This window comes from Leptodactylus fuscus, chromosome 1 (genome assembly GCF_031893055.1).
Source record: "Leptodactylus fuscus isolate aLepFus1 chromosome 1, aLepFus1.hap2, whole genome shotgun sequence".
NCBI lineage: Eukaryota > Metazoa > Chordata > Amphibia > Anura > Leptodactylidae > Leptodactylus > Leptodactylus fuscus.
The window spans coordinates 255,958,901-255,982,215 of NC_134265.1; the positions used below are offsets into that span (position 1 = coordinate 255,958,901).

Sequence of the window (23,315 nt, forward strand, 5' to 3'; positions counted from 1 at the left end):
AAGATGTTCCCTGTCATAGCCAGCCCAGTTCCTCAATGGTGTGGAGATTTTTCAAGGAATGCGCGGAGGACAAATATAGTGCGATTTGCACAATTTGCCACTCGAAACTGAGTAGGGGCTCTGAAAAGAGCAACCTTTTCGACCACTTCCATGCGCCGTCATTTGGAATGGAAGCACCGGACTCAGTGGGAGAGAGCAAACGCAGGACAATCATCATCCGGCGTTGCCGCCACTGCCTCTCCCACTGTTGCCAGTGCTGGCACTGCAGTCCAGAGCACCAGCCAGGACACCGCAACATCTGGCTCCGACACTTTGGGGACTTCTCCCTCTTCCTCCCCTGTTTCTGTCTCAGCTCCTTCTCCTGCACCATCATGCGCCTCTTCCCAGCAACCCGGCATCTCTCAGACATTTGAGCGCAGACAAAAGTGCAGCGCTACCCTCCCACATGCACAAGCCGAAACTCCTGGTCCAGGAGATGTTGCCATTCCGGCTTGTGGAAATTCAGGCCTTCCGTGACCTAATGGCAAGTACGGGACCTCGCTATGCTATCCCTAGCTGTCACTACTTCTCCCGGGTGTGCCGTCTCCGCTGTGCACAAAGGTCTACTTGACCACCGACGCGTGGACAAATGCAAGCAGACAGGGACACTACATTTCACTGACGGCACACTGGGTGATTGTAGTTGAGGCTGGGACTGGGTCAAAAACTGGGCTGGTGTACCTCGCCTCCCCGCCTATCATTCCTGGCAGGGGCTCTGAAACAACATCCTCCTCCAACGCTGACGCCATTAAATTGACCACTACAAGCTGGAAACGTTGCAGCACTGGCGTGGGTAGACGTCAGCAGGTCGTGCTGAAGCTCATCAGCTTGGGGGACAGACAGAACACTGCCTCTGAGGTGAGGGATGCCCTCCTCGATGAGATGGCAATATGGTTTGAGCCGCTGCACCTGGGCCCAGGCATGGTCATGTCTGATAATGGCAGGAACCTGGTAGCAGCTCTGGAGCTTGCCAGCCTCCAACATGTTCCATGCCTGGCCCATGTCTTTAACCTAGTGGTGCAACATTTTTTAAAGACATACCCAAACGTGCACGAGCTACTGGTAGCTACTAAAGTAGATGTAGGCGTTGTTGGAGTTTTGAGGTTAGCAGCAGCTAATATGAAGTACGGAAACTACAAACTGAACAACCTCAGTAAGAAGCCAGTGTCCAACATCTGGTATTTTATACTATACATTCTTTGAGGACCTTACTCTAACATACAGGTTAAAGGGGTTTTCGAGAATTAGAAAAATAAGTTGGCTTATCTTCAAAAACAGAACCATACATGTTGTTTCCGGCATTGCATCCCCATTGACTTTAATGGAGTTAAAATACAGCACAGTAAACAATGCAAAAACAGGGGTGGCACTGAGAGAGAAGCCATGATTCTTTAATTCTGGACGACCACTTTAAATGAAAGCTCAACTAAAACTACAAAGAATTCTGACTGGCCCAAACGGCATCTTGAATCTGATCTTCCCGAAACAGCTGCAAGGTGTGCAGCCTATTGAGAAGCTCGCTTTTTGAGTTTCCGATAAAGGTGTCAGACAAAAAGGCTGGAAGACCTCCAAATCCATCCCTTAAAGTATACAGGGGAACATGGAATAATCCCATCACCTCCAGGCTATGATCTTTCGCACACACGCCTTCTTTTTTTGTGGCCTTCATTTCAGCCAGCTTCAGCTCCTTTGTGTAGAAGTGTGTGACCAACTTCTGAGGATGCTCTTGGACCTGAGAGCTCCGATAATCTTCGTTGCCTGCTGCCTGCTGCCCTCCAGCATGCCCAGAAGGGGTGAGCCCTGCCCAGCTTTGCGCCCGCCACTGCCCCGGTCCCCAACGTGGAAGTGCCGCCACATTCAGTCTCAGGGCAACCCTCAGCCTCGTAAACAGCCGGCTGATGGCAAGACAAGCAAAAATGAAAATACATGTCTGCTGGAGCCGAATTCGGCCTGACCATGGAGCACCACCGCAGCCGGGCATGCCTCCATGCAGGTCGACCGGGGACCGACCCTTAAGCCCGCCGACAGGCACCTCACTATGGAGGTTGGCCAGGGACCGACCCTTAAGCCCGCCGTCTCGAGTATCCACAAAACCACTCGGGAAACTGATGCGTCCATCGACGCATGATAATCAATACAACATATCTGATAGGGACCCGATCAAACAGCTTGGCATTGGAGGGGGCGTACAGCATGAGGTGACAGGCATGCCTAAATCACTCCAGTTTCAGGGCTTCCTCTCGGGACAGCACAGTGGGTAAATGTAGTTGCGGCTTGGACTGGGTCACAAACTAGGTCGGTGTACCTCGTCTCCCCGCCTAACATTTCTGGCAGGGGCTCTGAAACTACACCCTTCTCCTCCTCCTCCGCCACCGTTAAATTGACCCCAACTACTAGCTGAAAACGTTGCAGCACTGACGTCAGCAGGCCGTGCTGAAACTCATCAGCTTTGGGGACAGGAAGCACACTGCTTCCGAGGTGAGGGATGCTCACTAAGCTGGTGCAAGGCTCCACTCACACAAAGGTGCAAAACTCTGCTGGTGCAAGGCTCAACTCAGTTAAAGGTGCAACGTTTAGATGGCTTCTTTCCAAACCAAGGGTGATTCCTTTCTATAAGATCTGATGGACGTTTCCAGCCCTGATTATCCTGGTTGAACTTGTTCAGTAATAAGGCCAGTTCAGCATAAGGATCTTCTACGTTAGGTTGTCCACACACACACACACACACACACACACACACACACACACACACACACAGTGTGAGTACTGTTGGATTTCCCATTGCCTATTCCATCTGTGTTTGTCACGGGCAACGTGATTTAAAGGGGTGCATGGTAATGTTTGTTTAGCTTAAAATTTGTGTTTCTGTCCACACAATTGGGGAGGAAAGAATGTTTCCAACTATTTTTCCACTGTCTGAGAGGTTGCATTGAGTGTGTAAAGTGTGTAGTTGTTAGGCTGTGATAGTGGGGTAATACAGGGACCTTGGCATGTTAGATGCACCCAGGCATGCTCCCTCTGCTGTCCCAGTTGCATTCCAGAGGTGTTGTCATCATTTGCTGAGGTGTCATAGTGGACTTGGTGACCCTCCTAAGTCGAATATTGGTTTTCCCCTAAACGAGTATTTTTTCCCCATAGACTATAATGGGGTTTGATATTCGGTCGAACAGTCGAGTTTTGAGGGCTACTCAAATCGAATTTCGAACATTTCACTGTTCGCTCATCTCTAGCTGTGATATTGTACTACAAAATTGTTCCACCAAGGCATGGAAGTCATAAGACTTTAACAGCGATTTCCATTTAATATTGCGATGTGATATAGGCTAGACTTCCTGTATCTGTTATGACACAGGAAGTGCTGTGCAGACAAGCAATCTGCCTGTTACTTCAGTGTACAGGGTTACCTAAGACTTAGCACGCTCCTTCTTGTGCAAAATCTAGACTGTGCTGGAGCAATTTATCACTAGAGATAAATTGCTGTGAAATTGCTATCAGAGATTTCACAGTGATTTGTCTCTAGCAATAAATCTCTCCAGCAAAGTCTAGGTCTAGCCCTAGATTTAATGGGCATTAACCCTGAAGAAAATTGTATACACATGGGTAAATACAATGCAGCTAAATGCAATCTATTGTTCACAGTATGCAGCCTTATCAGACTTAGAAAAGGCCTACTGTTTAAGTACTGTTCAATAGGTTTACTCACTGAAAGTCCATAAACTTCCTTCTTCTCATATTCACTTCTTTTATTATATACAAGTATCTTAATTTCTAAGGACATTCAAATGTATTTTCTGACCATACATGTATATAAAGCCTTTGTTCCTTAAAGGCTGTTCCAGTTCTCTTCCAGGCCAGTTACAACTATTTCCACCAACCCAGCTATGAACGCTTTCTATAGGGGAGAAGGGAATAAGCAGCTGACGGACACCTCTGTCAAAGCTTATGTCCCAGGGGACGAACACACCAGATATATGAAAATCCAGCCTGCCTGATCCTGGATTCGCTTGATTTAGACCATCAAGTAGCAGGAGACTCACATATACAATATATCTCTCTAGGCTGCGCTGATGAAGTCCAAAGAGACAGAAACGGTGCCGTTCGTAGCTGAGAAATTGATTTGGTTATAACCTCGCATCATGCAGTGAAGGCTTCTGGGAAGTCGGGCATGTTGTTCAGGGTGCTTGCTATAGAGGGCAGCATAACAGAGGCACTGTCTCCCTGTTTACATCTTGGGAGACAGATTTGCATATTCTTCCCATGTTCCCTTGCAGTGGAGCAACTATGGCTGTATAAGTCTCCACACACCTGAGAAGGTGGTCTCTCCCTAAGGATAGACGTTATCCCCACAATCTCATACACAATATATGTCAGTGAATTCTAATATTATACCAAAGGTGTATAAATAATGTTAGATTTATTTTTCCTTTACACACTATTCAAAGGATGATTTTCAACATTGTTGTCATTGTGTTAGGAACTCTGTTTACTGAAATACCACAAAGGAGGAAGACGAGAGACAACAGTAGGTGAGTATAATTGTCTTTTGTGTGCTGATAACTTTTTTGTTTTGATCTGGTCATGCAGGTTTCCAGGATCATTTATATTACTTTGCTCATATTGGACTCTATCAATGATCATCTGTTTTTAAAATAAGATTGTCAGAAACAGAAGTTTTATTTGATTAAAAACAATTATTACCCCAATACCCACTGACACCAGGGGCACTGGAAAAAGCCAGGTAATTGCCACAACGTGACGATCTGATGTAATGGATAGGAACTGGGGTGGCACCAGGCTGTTATTATGAGGCTGGGAAGAATCATAAACTCGGTCCTTCCAACTCTAGATATGATGGCAATGACTGCTTGGTGCTTCTGGATGTTATTAAAAAAGGTGGGTCCACATTTTTTTTGTTCAGTTATTTATTAATTAAAAAAAACATTTTACCAGGATGGGGAAACTTATGGTTTTGGGGATTTCAATAGACAATATTATCTTAGAGGGTTAGCCTAATGCAGAAACTATTGTTTGCTGATTAATAATAATTGTGGCACATCTCTGGTGCACAGGACTCTTTCAACAATTAAGAGTCCTTGCACTTGGAAAGGTGAAAGGTGCACTTGGAGGTCCTTCACTACGAGAAACCCGAGACCACATACGGCAGTGCTTTACCATTGTTTTTAGACTGGAGTGGCATTCAGAGCCTTTAATTTATGCCAGCACATCTGGCACTTAATACATTTTAATGATATATGACACCAGACCTCTAAGGAAGCCAGACAGAAAAATGCTCCAGGTGGCATTTTTGTATCGGGCTCCCGTGTCATACAGCTCCAGAGCGGATCCAAGTATTTGTCGTGGATTTGTAATGTTTCAGGATAAAAGTTGTTTTTAACAGACTGGGAACACTCTTGGTGTTGGATTCCAAGTTTTTTTTTCATAAAGCTCGAAAAAGAACACAAAGAGACACCGAGCACAAGCCTATAGTGTAGTAAATTTTTGAATAAAAAATAACATAGAATTTATATGAATTGGGCCAGATGGCCTCTCACCTGTAGTGGTTGTGAAAAAATGTCCACAACCACGTAAATAACTTGTAAATAGGTGAAAGGGAGCAGCACGTCTTGCCAGTACCGGATTACCAAAGGACAACCAGAGATATGAATGAAGGAAAGGCAGAGATGACAGCGCTCACCAGTCAGTAGGAACGTTTATTGAACTCAAAAAACAGGCAGTTTTTTTTCATGCTCCAGAATTGGTGCACCATGTATGCCATAGCAGATCTCATAGAAAACTATAGGCTTCATTCTGGCTTCAGTTTCCCTCTAGATTTTCTGTACCATGTTGGAGGGATTTGAAAATAATGCTGGGCATTAATGAATGATTTAATCTCTGCATGTTACGTTCAGGTACATCCCTTCACTCAGTCACAAAAAATATAAACAATATGGAAGTGTAGAATATTAAGCAATGTATGTTCATGGCGCAAACCTATTGGGTCACCAATTTGTTTAAACAATATCAGGTGGTGTTCATGACATACTCTCAAAGGGTGTTTTTCAGATGATAGGGAGCCGTCACACGGAGTAAACGCTCTGCTCATTCTGAACGTAAACTCGTTCAGAGTGAGCGGCGTTAAAACAGATCCCATTGATTTCTATGGGTGCCGGCATACGTGCGCTCCCCATTGAAATCAATGGGAGGCTTTTTTATCTATTGCTTTCAATGTGATACGTGTGTATGTCGGCACCCATAGAAATCAATGGGATCTGTTTTAACGCCGCTCACTCTGAACGAGCTCACGTTCAGAATGAGCGGAGCGTTTACTCCGTGTGAAGGCTCCCATAGTGTGGAAACTGGAAACAATGCGATCAATGGGATGTTCTATTCAACAAGTCACAAAGCTACAAAAAGGGTAATAGTTCATATACTGAGGAACACATTGCATCTTGTTTTGTTCAGATTGCTTTATCCTAGCAATAATTACTACAGAGTAGCTTCATAATGCAGTCTCCATTGGAGCATTGAACATTGCTGATTTCATTGCTCCATATGACGTCAGCAATGTAAAAAGGTATAGTTAGAATTTTAGGCATTTCATATTATGGCTCTGTACACATTAGAAGTAGAGGAAATACATGTGCTGTACTTGTTCTTTTTAGATTACAGTAATGTATTAATATCTGCATTGATATCAATAGGTATCGCACAGTCATCACAATTCCTTTTGTGACTCCAAGTGGTTAATTAACACATGTTGTGAAGCAAATGAGAACAGCTGTAATACATTTAAATGGCTGTATGAAAGTGAAGGTGTTACAGCAGGTCAGTCAACATACTCATTCATCTAGAGGCACTAAATATTCCATTTTTATTCTGAATCTCTCTGTGCCTGGAGGCTATAATACACAATGCTGAGTGTGTTAACTCATTTGCATGCATTCGGAAAGTCGGAGGGAAAAGTGCTACCACAAACTGTGTAAACATGTTGATTCTTTAGGGTGAGTTCTTATGAACCTAATAAATGTAACTAATTAAAACAATTAACAACATGACATAAGGGTGCTATTACATGTTTGCGACTTTGCCACAGTAACCACACACAGAGATCACCAATAATGCCCATTCTGTGATTTCCAGTTGCAGGTACAGTTACAGTCCAGCAATTGGTCTTTGGTCTTGGTTACTAAAAATAGCATGTCATCGATAAAAGCTGTGGAATAGAGGATCTAGTTTCCTACTTTCAGACCTTAGATAAGGGAGTGTTGATGTACTGCTTTTCGCAAATTTTCTAATATCAAGCTGATGAATCTGGATAATAAGGGGCAGCCTTGCCATGTCCCACTCTCATTCCCAATCCCATATCAATGTTAAATTTGGTAATGGCGGCTCTCGTTAATCCAGTCAACCATGCTGAAAGCCTTCTTGGCGCAGATGAGACTCGGTCTTGGCATGGTTATGACATGTAATAATCTTGCTGATTTGTCCTTCCTTTCCCTCCTTGCTACAATATTCATATATAAAAACTGAGAGGAATGATTTGAGTCTACTAGCCAGAATCTTTGCCCAGTCTTAAAAATACAGCTAAGGGCGAGTTCACACCTGTACCTGGTCTCCGCTTTAACCATTCTGGCGGGTATCCATCTTCTGCCCTGAGAAACTGGACAGGAGACGAAAACCCGGTAGCCAGTTTTCAAACCCATTCCCTTGAATGGCCTCTGTAGCGAAACCGTTTTTGTTTTTTTTTTAACCAGACAAAAAGTCCTACATGTACAGTTAAAAAAAAAAGGTTTCGCTGCGGATAGGCAGAAGACACACACGGGCGGTCACTTTGAAAACCCATTCAAGTGAATGGTTTTGAAAGCTGACCACCGGGTTTCCGTCTCCTATCCAGTTTCTCGGGGCAGAAGACGGAAACCCACCAGAATGACTAAAGCAGAGACTGAGCGCAGGTGTGAACCCATCCTTAAGCAAAGTTAAGCAACTGCCTATAGTCACCGCATGATAAGCGGTCTTTCCATACCTTGACTATTAGAGGAATGTGTGCCTCTTGAGATTGTCGGCGTAGAGACTTGCCCATTAAAAGGGCATTACATGAAAGGGAAAGATATGACAAAACCTACTGGAATTTTTTGTTATAGGACAAGGGAAGGCCATCTGGACCTGGGCTTTTCCTTTTGAGCAAACTAGTAGTGACTCATGTTATTTTCTCTATTGAGATAGCGGTTAACAGTGTGGAGGCATCATCATCTAATAGGGATGGCAGGTTTAGATTGGCTATAAACTTTTCTAAACTGTTATTTTTTTCTACTTCCAAAGAGTGAGCTGATGAGCTGGAGTTTGTTGTACAAATTAGAGTAAAATTATAGGAAAGCTGAGGTCATGCCTGGTGTTTTTTGTGTACTTCACCAGTATTATCCTTGATTGCCGTGATAAAGTATTTTTCTTTTGCCTTGCAAAGCATGGCAGCCGTATGTTTTCCAACTTTATCATAGAGTGCATAGAGCAGTTGCTGGTGGTTCAGATAATGTTTAGCCGCTTTGCAGTTCAGGATATTTTTTTTAGCTTTTCTCTTAACTTTATAACTTCACATTGTCCTTGCGAAACCTCATTGTGTTTCCTGATGTGTTCTATAGAGACGATCTGAGTAAGGAGCGAGTTTACTTCTGTCTGGGATTCTCTCTTAATTTTGCAGGCTAGATAGATGAATATTCCTCTAATATAGGACTTAAGAGTCTCCCATATCATCAACGGACAGGTTTCTGGCTGTACATTGACATCAAAATAGTTTTTCAAGTGTTTTGTAACTGGGATTCATTCAGTCTCTAACACCATTTCCTAGGAGGTAATGCTTATAATGTTAAGGTTATGCACACTAGGGCATGGTTAGGGATTGGGTTCAATGCGTGCCTAAGAAGTATGTGGGATCTGTTCTTTCAACAATATTATATAATCCAATGTTTGGAATGATTGTCTCTTATTTGAACAAAAGAGGAGTCCTTAACTGTAGGGTTGTGATCAGTGGCGTAACTAGGAATGGTGGGGCCCCGTGGCGAACTTTTGACATGGCCCCCCCCCCCCCAAACGACACCAACGCCGAAGACCTCGACCGACCCCCTCCTCCGCACTCTATTACGTCCCTTAGTAATCCCTGCACACAGTATTATGTCCATTAGTGGCCTCTGCACACAGTATTATGTCCATTAGTGGCCCCTGCACACAGTATTATCCCCCATAGTGGCCCCTGCACACAGTATTATGCCCCATAATGGCCCCTCCACACAGTATTATGCCAATAGTGGCCCCTGCACACAGTATTATACCCCATAGTGGCCCCTGCACACAGTATTATGTCCCCATAGTGGCCCCTGCACACAGTATTATGTCCAGGATCGGCAAGTAAATAGGGCCCGTAACAGCCAATTTTTAAAAAACAAAAACAAAACGCAGCAGTAGCGGCTGTCACCGGGCCCCCTAATGGCCCAGGCCCTGTGGCAGCCGCCTCCGCTGCCTCTATGGTAGTTACGCCCCTGGTTGTGATGTCTTCATGCATCTATTAAACCTAAATTATTAAGCTCCATTTGTAGTTTAGCAAGTGCATTTTGTGAAATCTGGAAGGATTTCTTTGAAGAATCAAGGGAATGGATTTAAGACTAAATTCAGAACTCCACCTAGAATTATTTTGCCTTCTGCGTACAGTTTCAATGTATTTAATACATCTAACAAGTAAACCAAGTACAGTAATGGTATGGTAGTGCAGACAACAAATGTATCTATTAATTATAGTGTAATAATCATTGAAGAAAGATGGGATACATAGTCTTTAGAGATGAGCGAACACTAAAATGTTCGAGGTTCGAAATTCGATTCGAACAGCCGCTCACCCCATTATAGTCTATGGGGAACATATACTCGTTAAGGGGGAAACCCAAATCCGTGTCTGGAGGGTCACCAACTCCACTATGACACCCCAGGAAATGATATCAACACCCTGGAATGACACTGGGACAGCAGGGGAAGCATGTCTGGGGGCATAAAAGTCACTTTATTTCATGGAAATCCCTGTCAGCTTGCGATTTTCGCAAGCTAACTTTTCCCCATAGGAATGCATTGGCCAGCGCTGATTGGCCAGAGTACGGAATTCGACCAATCAGCGCTGGCTCTGCTGGAGGAGGCGGAGTCTAAGATCGCTCCACACCAGTCTCCATTCAGGTCCAACCTTAGACTCCGCCTCCTCCGGCAGAGCCAGCGCTGATTGGCCGAAGGCTGGCCAATGCATTCCTATGGGTATGCAGAGACTTAGCAGTGTTGAGCCAGTTCTGCTCAACTACACCGTGTGCCGGTCAGCCCATCTGATATAGCAGAGCCGAGTGTGCACACTCGGCTCTGCTACATCAGATGTAGCAGAGCCGAGGGTGCACTAGAACCCTTATGCACACTCGGCTCTGCTACATCAGATGTAGCAGTGCCGAGGGTGCACTGGAACCCCTGTGCAAACTCAGCTCACGCTAATAGAATGCATTGGCCAGCGCTGATTGGCCAATGCATTCTATTAGCCCGATGAAGTAGAGCTGAATGTGTGTGCTTAGCTCAACTACTCCACCGGCGTAGTTGATCTAAGCACACACATTCAGCTCTACTTCATCGGGCTAATAGAATGCATTGGCCAGCGCTGATTGGCCAGAGTATGGAATTCGACCAATCAGCGCTGGCTCTGCTGGAGGAGGCGGAGTCTAAGATCGCTCCACACCAGTCTCCATTCAGGTCCGACCTTAGACTCCGCCTCCTCTGGCAGAGCCAGCGCTGATTGGCCGAAGGCTGGCCAATGCATTCCTAAGGGAATGCAGAGACTTAGCAGTGCTGAGCCAGTTCTGCTCAACTACACCGTGTGTCGGTCAGCCCATCAGATGTAGCAGAGCCGAGGGTGGACTAGAACCCTTATGCACACTCGGCTCTGCTACATCAGATGTAGCAGAGCCAAGTGTGCATAAGGGTTCTAGTGCACCCTCGGCTCTGCTACATCTGATGTAGCAGAGCCGAGTGTGCATAAGGGTTCTAGTGCACCCTCGGCTCTGCTACATCTGATGGGCTGACCGGCACACGGTGTAGTTGAGCAGAACTGACTCAGCACTGCTAAGTCTCTGCATTCCCATAGGAATGCATTGGCCAGCCTTCGGCCAATCAGCGCTGGCTTTGCCGGAGGAGGCGGAGTCTAAGGTCGGACCTGAATGGAGACTGGTGTGGAGCGATCTTAGACTCCGCCTCCTCCAGCAGAGACAGTGCTGATTGGTTGAATTCCGTACTCTGGCCAATCAGCGCTGGCCAATGCATTCCTATGGGAATGCAGAGACTTAGCAGTGTTGAGCCAGTTCTGCTCAACTACACCGTGTGTCGGTCAGCCCATCAGATGTAGCAGAGCCGAGTGTGCATAAGGGTTCTAGTGCACCCTCGGCTCTGCTACATCTGATGTAGCAGAGCCGAGTGTGCACACTCGGCTCTGCTATATCAGATGGGCTGACCGGCACACAGTGTAGTTGAGCAGAACTGGCTCAGCACTGCTATGTCTCTGCATACCCATAGGAATGCATTGGCCAGCCTTCGGCCAATCAGTGCTGGCTCTGCCGGAGAAGGCGGAGTCTAAGGTCGGACCTGAATGGAGACTGGTGTGAAGCGATCTTAGACTCCGCCTCCTCCAGCAGAGCCAGCGCTGATTGGTCGAATTCTGTACTCTGGCCAATCAGCGCTGGCCAATGCATTCCTATGGGAAAAAGTTTATGTCACAAAAATCACAATTACACACCCGATAGAGCCCCAAAAAGTTATTTTTAATAACATTCCTACCTAAATAAAGGTTATCCCTAGCTATCCCTGCCTGTTCAGCTATCCCTGTCTCATAGTCACAAAGTTCACATTCTCATATGACCCGGATTTGAAATCCACTATTCGTCTAAAACGGAGGTCACCTGATTTCGGCAGCCAATGACTTTTTCCGATTTTTTTTTTTTATGCCTCCGATGTCGTAGTTCCTGTCCCACCTCCCCTGCGCTGTTATTGGTGCAAAAAAAGCGCCAGGGAAGGTGGGAGGGGAATCAAATTTTTTTGGAGTTTGCCACGTGATGTTCGATTCGAATCGAACACATCGAACAGCCTGATATCCGATCGAACATGTGTTCTATAGAACACTGTTCGCTCATCTCTGATAGTCTTCTTATCACAATGCCATCTAACTACAGTATGTTAATCACCTATGGTTACATAAACTAGCAGGGGGAAAAGCAGATACGGCATACTGACCGTGGCGGCAGGAGCCGGTCTTCATCATCCAGCATAGAAAGCCAAGAAGGTACTGCTACTCGGAGAATCTACGATGAAGAAACACGATACTTACAAGCTCAGTTGCTGTACTCCGTAAGGTGTCTGTGGCCCAGATCTCCAACAAACATTTATTACTGACATTCCTTTTGCGTTGGAGTTCTCTAAGTCCTTTATAAGGGTATATGCCGTGTTTAACTGTGCTTTTTGGTTGGTGAGATGCTGTGCCATTGCTTATAATGGGAATTCGATGCATGTATTCTCCAGGGTCTCAACGTGTCTCCCTACAGACTGCACCTCAATCTCAATATGTTCAGATAAGACAAGGGCAACAGCTTTAGAGAGGGCTCCTCATTACCTGGTATGCTTTCCATGTCAGAGTCCTCTGCAGCTTCTCCTGTGCTCATGTCCTCAGCCACCATCTTGTGTGCAATAATGGGAGATTGTAAATTTTTCTTTTTGAAGAATTACTGTACGACTGTTTGCTGAAGTATCATAGAGTCTCTGCTGACCTTGACCATTTTGACCAGATAGTCGAGGCTAGACAGAATTGTTTCAGCCCTTCTGTAACAGAGCTGCAGGTTCTAGCCTCCATCACGCTCATCGGTCAGGCTCCATCCCCAAACTATATGTTTTTTTAATCAGAAAATGTAGTGGTATATAGATAAATCTCAATATATCAACACTTTATGAATGGAAAGAAAAACACTTTTGAAGTTTTGGTCAGAGAAGTTATCCCACTAAAAATAACTAAAGACTATAGCTCAGGCAGAAACTTATCCTTTCTAAAATACCATCCAGAAGGCATCCAACTGGCTCCAAATTTATTCTGTAGCAGGACAAGAAATGGACAGCCATTGTAACTAAGAACTGGTATTAGCATAAAGAAGAACAAGGAGTCTTTCAAATGATGATATGAACCCCACAGCGACCTCACCTCAACATCACCAAGTCTGTCTGGGATAACATGAAGAAATGGAAGGTTTTGAGTAATCTTAAATCTGCAAAAGATCTGTGGTTAATTCTCCAAGATGTTTGGAACGATTTCCTTGTCAAGTTCCTGCGTACAAGTGTACCTAGAAGAACCGATGGTGTTTTGAAGGCAAAGGTTCTCCCACTAAATATTAATTTAATTTAAATTTCTCTTTTGCTGATTCACTTTATTTTGCCAATTGACAAAAATAAACTATTAACGCTATTTTTGAAAGCATTCTTACTTTGCAGCATTTTTCACACCTGCGTAAACCTTTTGTGCATTATTTACTATTGTATGTGTGTGTCTGTGTGTTTGAAACTACCAAAACTATACCATAGGAAAGGGGATTACAATAAACCCATTTTAGTAACTAAATAACCTTCCCTACATTAGTTCCATAGTAAATCAGACATATTTGTTATTGCCATAATTATTAAGAAGCACACAAAAAACTAACACAAATATTTATAGTAATCAATAAATGGCATAAAAATAAATGGCACAATTTTATTTAGACTGTAAAATATTGGAGTCTGATACTATTACTGTATACAGGGCCTGAATACATTCAGCTACACCCTTTTATAGAGGTCATGCCCCTGAAGACTGTCAATAACTTTCTATGTATGGACACAGCAATGTCCAAAACCCAGAGAGCGTTCCTATTGGAAGGTATTGAATTCATATGACATACCAATGTTTTTGAATTTCAGTTGTTTATCTACAATCAAAGCAAAGGTTGTACAAGTGTCCAATGATCTCCTAATGGCTAAATCCAATGGTGACGTCTCTCTTCTTATTCTTCTGGACCTCTCTGCAGCTTTTGACACTGTTGACCATCAACTCCTCCTCACTATGCTCCGCTCAGTCGGCCTCAACGACACTGTGCTCTCCTGGTTCTCCTCTTATCTCTCAGACCACACTTTCAGTGTATCATTTGCAGGCTCTGTTTCTTCCCCTCTTTCCCTTGCTGTTGGGGTTCCTCAGGGCTCAGTCCTAGGCCCCCTGCTCTTTTCTCTCTACACAGCCCCCATTGGACAAACCATCGCCAGATTTGGCTTCAGGTACCATCTTTATGCTGATGACACCCAATTATACACATCTTCCCGTGACATCACCCCTGCACTCATACAGAACACCAGCGACTGTCTCTCTGTTGTCTTAAATATCATATCCTCACTCTATCTGAAACTAAATCTCTCCAAGACTGAACTATTACTGTTTCCACCATCTAACAGATCTGTCCCTGATATATCCATTGTAGTCTCAGGCCTTACTATAATTCCTAGGCAGCAGGCCCGCTGCCTCGGGGTCATGTTTGACGCAGGCCTTTCCTTCACCCCTCATATTGAATCAGTCACACGTTCATGTCACCTCCACCTCAAAAATATCTCCAGAATATGCCCTTTCCTTACCAGAGAGACACTAAAGACACTTATTGTCTCTCTGATTCATTCTCGCCTTGACTACTGTAACTCCTTACTTATCGGTCTTCCCCTCATTAAACTCTCCCCTCTACAATCTATTCTGTATGCAGCGGCAAGGCTTATCTATCAGTCTTGACGCTACAGCGATGCCTCTGGTCTGTGCCAGTCACTACATTGGCTGCCTATTCATTATAGAATAAAATATAAAGTTATCACCCTCATCCACAAGGCTCTCCATAATGCTGCACCTCCATACATGTCCTCCCTCATCTCTGTCTACTGCCCAACCCGTGTTCTCCGCTCACTCAATGACCTAACACTTACATCCTCTATTATCAGAACTTCCCATGCTCGTATACAAGACTTCTCCAGAGCTGCACCACTTCTCTGGAATGATCTACCTCAGACAATCAGATTAACTCCCAATTTCTACAGTTTCAAACGCAATCTAAAGACTCATCTTTTCAGACAAGCCTATCACAATTTCTAACGTAAACCCTTCCATGCTATAATTAGAATCCCCAAAATGTAACCCTCCTCTGTCCCCGCTCCCACATTTCCCCACATGATATGATTAGAGATGAGCAAACACTGTTCGGAACAGCCGTTCCAAACAGCACGCTCACAGCACGCTCCCATAGAAATTAATGGAAGCGGCCGGCACGTGGGGGGTTAAGCGGCCGGCCGCCGGCAAAGTCTGTGTGCCAGGTGCTTCCATTCATTTCTATGGGAGGGTGCTGTTCGGATCGGCTGATCCGAACTGTGTTCGCTCATCTCTAGATATGATGTCATCTCATGCTAACTTTATAGGTCCAGGCTCCATCCACATGCTAAAGAACACGACTGTTGACGGCTCATAAAGTTTATGTTTGTGTAATGACAGTAACCTCTATTACAAAAATGTCTGATCTCTGCATAAGCAATGCCACCCCTGCTACCTCTTGTGTCACCCCCTCTACCTCATAGATTGTAAGCTCTTGCGAGCAGGGTCCTCAGACCCATTGTGTGAAATGACTTTCTTTGTAATGTATCTGTCTGTATCTGAACCCTACAAATTGTACAGTGCTGCGGAATATGTTGGCGCTATATAAATAAAATTTATTATTATTATTATTATTATTATTATTATTACAATGGGCATAGGCTTTGCACCTGCTTATGTAAACTTGTACATGGGTCTTTTGAACACCATAAAATAGACAATAGCCACCAACCTCTAAGTAGAAATTTTGTTTTATATTATCAATTTACTGATGAACTTTTCTTTCTATGAAAGGGGAATTAATGGCTTGGCTCAAAATCAATGACTATGGTCTATCCCATACACATCACTGCTTTCCGTCCAAGACTGAATTCTTGGACCTCCTTTTTTTCCTTGACAGTACAGAGTAGTTACTCACCAGTAGCTATTCTAAAACAGCTTATGGAAATTATTTATTGTACTACCACAGTGCCCAATTGGTTGAAAAACTTAACTTTTGGTCAGATCAAGAAGATTTGCAACACCACAAACTTTTTTGAATATGCAAAACTCTTTGAAGTGAGATTTAAAAAAAGAAAATCCTTCCGGTATTATAAGAAATGCTTTAAACCCAATGGGCTTGTCCCAAAAACAATGTCTGTCCCAAAGAAGAAAAAAGAACATAGGAAATCAATACACCCACAATTCTGTCACCACCTTTAACTCAAGACATCAAAGAGTTATAGACATTCTGGGGAATCGCTCAGGTAGATGCTTGTAGCAGTGCAGGAAACAGGGACACAGAGACTGGGTTGCACACAAGTTCAGGCTTTATTCACTTGCAGTGCATTAATTGCCTTTGCAAAGGCACAAAATAACCAAAATCAAAAACCTTCTTGGCTGAGAACTCACTTAAACATAAGGAACTTTTCCCTGACTATACAGGAGCCTGGCTATCAGACTCCAACCTTGGCAACAACGGGTGGCACAGTACCTGCTTTGTAGATTTGGTCTGGACAGGTCAGCTCTGTCTATGTGGTGCCACACACCTAGTCCTCACACGCAGACTATTATCAGGCCTTGATTACCCAGCTCACCACCCTGGTGTAGGTCTTTACCGTACACCCTTTAGGTGCCTGGCTGGAATATACCTGTTTTCCCAGACCACACCCTTCACTCTCTCACAACATATTAACATGACATTGGCAGATCCTAATAAAAAACATTCTCCTAAAAGAGGATATCTCTGAATCCCCAAAAATCACCTACAGGAGTTCATAAGCTTATGTAATATCCTGGCTCCTTATCACTTGTTCTACAAGGAAAAAAACAAAATTTCCAACAGGTTTCTGAACTTTACAGGCTCTTTTGGATGTAGAAAACCTAGATGCTTTTGCACTGCAAGCATTACATTCCTACATTACATTACTGTATGCCAGCTGGTTTTGTGACTTTTGGGTTCGCCTTTTCACAACGGAATTGTGGTGGAGTTGTGCAGGGGTCAAGACCATTGGCTCCTCCAAATTTATCATCATTTCTGCCAGAAATCCCAATATTAAAAAAAGGAGCAAAACAAAGGTTACACTGTAGCCAGCAGCAAGGGAAAACCTCTCATGTATAGTTGCGTTGACATGCAGCTTCGTCAGGGTTGTACTCCTGGATTCTTCTCAGTAGTGCCAGCTATCTCCTGATTTTTTTTCGATCTCCTAGTTTGTTTTGTCTGTATTCCAAAAAATATTATCAATAGTTAACATATGTGGTCTGGATTGTTTGATTCTCTCTAAGGCCCATTTCACATCTGCGCATGGGTTTCCGTTCATGGAGTCCACTTGGGGACCCCCCAAATGGAAACTTAATCCACTTAAAAAAGCGGTCGCCTTAGGAAACCCGCAGACCCTATAGAATATAATGGAGTCCATGTGGTTTCTGCTCGGTTTCCGCATGAAAAATGCGGAGAGAAAAGTGCTGCTTGCAGGACTTTTCTCTTTGCATTTTTCATGCAGAGAAAATGGAATGGCCCCAACGCAGATGTGAACCAGGCCTAAACATTATGGCCCACTGATCAGCTATTTGGAGCACAGTGTGAAGAGCAATACGTAGAAGGCTCCATACACTGTGAAGTCATTACTGTTCATCTCTCCTTCACGTGAAGATCAGGTCAATTTCCAGGCTTTGATTTAAACAGAATCTTCCAGAAGTATATTTGTACTGTTTTTTATTATTTAAATTATTTTATAACATGACCTTTTATATATGACATTATAAATCAAAATTTTACGTTACTGTGTGCACGTGTAGAGATTTTCACAAACTAATTTTGCAGACTCGGCCCACATCCATTGAGTGCTATCTTTCTGAGTCTTCTTTTAGAATGCTTTCTTTCTTGGCAGATAATGCAGATCTTACCTCAAATTCTGTAGTTTTTATAGTGCTAAAAGACTTCAAGTTCTAAGATCTTATCTGCACAGTATGAAAGAAACAGTGTCAACCTACACAGAGCAAATCTTGTCCCGCTGCCAATACTGTTAGCTTAAACATTAGATGTTGACCCATATTTCAAGACAGAGATCAGCCCCTCATCCAGTAAAATAGGTGGAGATATCTTACAGAATATTCATTTCCAGACAATGAATCAGCAGATCATATCAGTTCAGAGTTGCATTGGAAGTACTGTACAGTGGATCCTTGGCAGTGTTTAGGCCAAGGCTCATGACTCCATTTATTTTTAAAGGGATCCTATGAATCACACACAATTTTTTTCTAGGTACCACGTCGGAATAGCCTTAAGAAAGGCTATTCTTCTCCTACCTTTCGCCGTCTTCTCTGCGCCACCGTTCGCCTACAATCCCAGTTTCTCTTGCTATGCAAATTAGCTCTCTTGCAGCATCCCCAATTCTGAGAGAGATCTCTCTCCAGCACTCCCTCCATCTTCGTCTGCACCGTCCTCTTCATCCATTTCTTCCGGCGGTGGCTTGTAACTTCTAGGCCTCGGACAGAGTAGACTGCACATGCCCACAGGCCACTAGAAAATGGTCGCTTAAAATACTGTGCAAGAAAAAATTCTTAGAAAAATTTGTGTGTAAGTGATAGGATCCCTTTAACTGTTTTGTATCTGAAAGTGAAAGTACACTATTCTCTAACACAAATATCCCTTAAAGTAATATGTAAACCTCACTTCCCGAAGCTGGTGCAGAGCTGAGAGGGCCTATGATGATATCTGCTGGTACATGCTAATGGTCTTCTGGCCAGACGGGGCTTGGAGTGCCCACAAAGTTGTCAAAGGAAAAGAGACCCAGGAAACTTGTGTTTGCAGTACACTCATAACTTTACTGGTGCAGTAAGGCAACCCACAACTACGAAGTAATAGAGATGCAATTCTTACAATACAGGTCCATATTGAGACAGGGTAAGCTTGGTGGATGGTGGTTCCAGAAGCCTGCTCTTCAATCTGTCTTTCTCTTTCAATAGTTGCTAGTCTCTTTATTTTTCCTACCTGGGAATGCCCTATCCACCCCATGGTTCATTTGAGTCAATGCTCTTGGCTAACTCTGAAACTTCTCTTTTGGCTGAAGGCATGGCTGCAGAATACTTGTAGTGTTCTTGGTACCAGATCTGCTAATACGTGACTTTTCTCAATGGAAGCTGGAAGCTCTAGAAGTTGGGTGAAGACTAAGTGTCTCCTCCTACAATCCAGAACTTGGCTAGCTGGACTCGTCCATTGCTCAATCTCCTCTACACACAGAGGATCAGCCCATTTAAGGGGGAATGCATAAGTTCACTATAAAACTATATGGGAGGAATATGCAAATCTGTCTCCCAAGAGGTAAACAGGGAGACAGTGACACTGTTATGCTGCTCTCTATGGGAAGCACCCTGACCATCATGCCCGACTTTCCCAGAAGTCTTTACTGCATAATTTGGTTATAACCAAATCAATTTCTCAGCTACAGACGGCACCATTTCTGTCTGGTTGGACGTCATCAGCACAGCCTAGAGAGAACTGATTTGGTAGAAATGAGAGACTGAGAGACCAGATTATGGGGATAACATCCATCCTTAGGGAGAGACCACCTTTTCAGGTGTGTGGAGACTTATACAGCCATAGTTGCTCCACTGCAAGGGAACATGGGAGGAATATGCAAATCTGTCTCCCAAGATGTAAACAGGGAGACAGTGCCTCTTTTATGCTGCCCTCTATGGGAACTATGGCAACTATGGCTGTATAAGTCTCCACACACCTGAAAAGGTGGTCTCTCCCTAAGGATGGATGTTATCCCCATAATCTGTTCTCTCAGCCTCTCACTTCTACCAAATCAGTTCTCTCTAGACTGCGCTGATGTCGTCCAACCAGACAGAAACGGTGCCGTCCGTAGCTGAGAAATTGATTTGGTTATAACCCTGAATTATGCAGTAAAGACTTCTGGGAAAATCGGGCATGATGTTCAGGGTGCTTCTCATAGAGGGCGGCATAACAGAGGCACTGTCTCCCTGTTTACATCTTGGGAGACAGATTTGCATATTCCTCCCATGTTCCCTTGCAATGGAGCATCTATGACTTTATAAGTCTCCACACACCGGAAAAGGTGGTCTCTCCCTAAGGATGGAGGTTATCCCCATATAAAACTATATATGTAATGAACAGATATAAGACACATACATAACAAACAGTTTACCTACAGTTTAGCAGTGTCCAGAGGGATTATGTACATAACTCTGTAGTATTTGAATGGAAGTATTAACCTCCTTCATTCAGATACAGAAGGAATGGTAAAATGCAAAGTATCTAAATCCAGTTATTAGAGTTTATAATATACTGTATCACATGAATGGAGTGAATGCATGAAAAAGAGCTGTAATAGAAAGGAAGTATTACCCTGGCATTTGGCAATGACTTCAAGTTCAAAAGCTCTGCCAATGTATTTATTTAGTGGTATATATTCCATTATTCATATACTGTTGCTATTCTAAGCTATACAATCCATTTTTATAATGTGCAGTGCTATGCACAGAATATATACATGTACTTCAGTCCCTGCCCTACATTCCAGTATCAATCTAAAAAAAGTGTTGTCTCAATTGACAATGAAATGTAGTTAGTCCAATTTCTCTGACCCCTGCTGATCAGCTGTTATTACAGCAACTTAAGGTATCATACATTAACATACATTCATATGTGTAGCTAAGCTGTACATGTTACTATGAAAATTAATGGTTTTCTATGAGTTATTTCCTCTATATGGGAGAAAACTGTCTCTCTAATGCCACTTATAAGTAGTTACACTGTAAGTAATTTTTGACCCATTAAAGATCCTTATAACATGCCTAAAGATTTTAGTAAATGTGGTTGGGTCCTTCTCTAAAATGAAGACACACCAGTCTGCGAACAGAAGTTTTGTCAATACAGAGCAGGGAACTGATTCCTGGGGTACCAGATCTTTGCAGTAGCTCCTATGGCTGATATTGCGCTGGTGTAGTTATGCATATCATTGTCTAGAGCAGTGGTTCTCAACTTTTCTAATGCTGAGACCCCGCAATACAGTTCCTCATGTTGCGGTGACCCAATTCAGTGTGGAATGTGCGTCCATAACAGCATGCGTTCCAGCTGAATAGCGCTGCTGCAGACATTAGCGCGGCTTCTCAGTGGCTAAAGCCATCGTAAATATGTATTTTCTGATGGCTTTAGGCATACTTCCCAACTCTTGAAGATTAGAAAGAGGGACAAAATATGCGTCACGCGCAGCGCAAATTTAGCTCCACCCACTTTTATGTTGACTCTGCCCATTCTCATTCATTTTTCATGTGCTCCCACACAGTGTAATCCTCCTACAGTCACCCGTACATTATATGTCCCCTCGCCATCTCTCCCCCAGTTTCATATAACCCCTTCATCTGCCCCCAGTTTCATATCCCCCCTCCATCTCTGCCCCCAGTTTCATGTCCCCCCATCTCTGCCCCCAGTGTCATGCCGTACCCCCCCTTCATCTGCCCACAGTTTCATGTCCCCCCATCTCTTCCCCCAGTTTCATGTTCCCCCATCTCTGCCCAGAGTTTCATGCCCCTCCATCTCTGCCCCCAGTGTCATGCCGTCCCCCCTTCATCTGCCCACAGTTTCATGTCCCTCCATCTCTGTCCCCAGTGTCATGCCGTTCCCCCCCTTCATCTGCCCCAGTGTCATGCCGCCCCCCTTCATCTGATGCTTCATTATGTTCCACCTTAATATTTAAAACAAAAAAAAAACTTATACTCACCTTCCAACGCTCCCCCACCGCTCTCTATGCAGTCTCGCTTACTCATATAGTTGTAGGCGCGATGTGACGCTTGTGACGCTTGCTTTAATCGCTTGTGTGTTCAACTCATCGGCGTCCTCCGGGCGCCGATCAGTTGAAACCAGGACATACTTCCCACCGACCGGGACGGTTGGGAGGTATGCTTTAGGTGACCCCTGTGTTTTGGTCCTTCGACCCTCGACGGGGTTGCGACCCACAGGTTGAGAACCGCTGGTCTAGAGCATTCTGAAAGTTTCTCATATGCATGCCTAGACTTTTAGACATTATTAGGGTATCACTGGATAGTCGAGACGGGGGTAAAGAGCTGTTATTTTCTTTCTGTCTGATATGTATAGTGAATTCACAATTCTAAATCTGATAGAATTATCCGAGTCATATAAAAAATAAAAAAAAAATTCTGTCACATCTAAACAACAGGCTTGGTAAACCCTGAAGAAGAACAATCTCTCAAGGAAATGTTTTACCTTGTAATTTTTTTTTTTTTTTTCTTTCAGAGAATTTCTTCCCACATTTGTAAGATGGATTATGGCTTTCTGTAACTCATGTGCCAAGCAATCATGCCCTCATCTATTACTCCCTGGTTGAGAGAGTTCATGATTATACATACTGTAGAACAAAAGTAGCATAGCAAAATCCTGCTTACTTCTTCTGGATTATATGATTGATCATATGATTGTTTCAATACCATGTTGTTTGATTCTAAGAAAAACTTACAAAAGTCGTAATACAGGAGATCTGATAAAAGATAACACTCTTGTTATGTAGTAAAAAAAAATATGTAGTAAAAATATAGTAATAAAGTAAAATTCATTTGTACATTAATCAATACCACACATGCTAAAAGACACATAATGTATTACTGCATATCATGTCAAAATCTAAACAAGACAATGGCAAACCTATCAAAAGAATACATAAGTACAAATTTTTCCCTATTTTTGAATAATTTGCTTGGAAAAACTAAAAACTAACAACAATATTTTTTGTTGTTGTAAACAATGTTTTATTGAATTTTCAATATGACAACAACAAAGAAAACAAAACAAAAATCATATATATCGTTGCAAACAAGAAGTGTGTTGGTACAAACACAGATAAAGCATACAATATTTTGATACAATTGATAGAAACTAAAAAAAAAAAAAAAAAAAACAATTTTGCAACAATGACTTGGGTAGCAGCACATACTGCACATACCACCATCAGAATAGAGATGTTAGCTTCAGATAACAAAAATGATTACTCTCTCTGCAACTATGCAATACCTGGGAAATAATTTAGATACAAAGTAATTCACAATATATCTCTCCCAT

The 23,315-nt window shown here is 43.3% G+C and overlaps 1 pseudogene; it reads right to left on the reverse strand.

Annotated features, from left to right (window-relative positions):
• Positions 1-1,471: 1,471 nt before the first annotated feature.
• LOC142215797 (U8 snoRNA-decapping enzyme-like) lies at positions 1,472-12,773 on the reverse strand (annotated as a pseudogene).
• Positions 12,774-23,315: the final 10,542 nt, after the last annotated feature.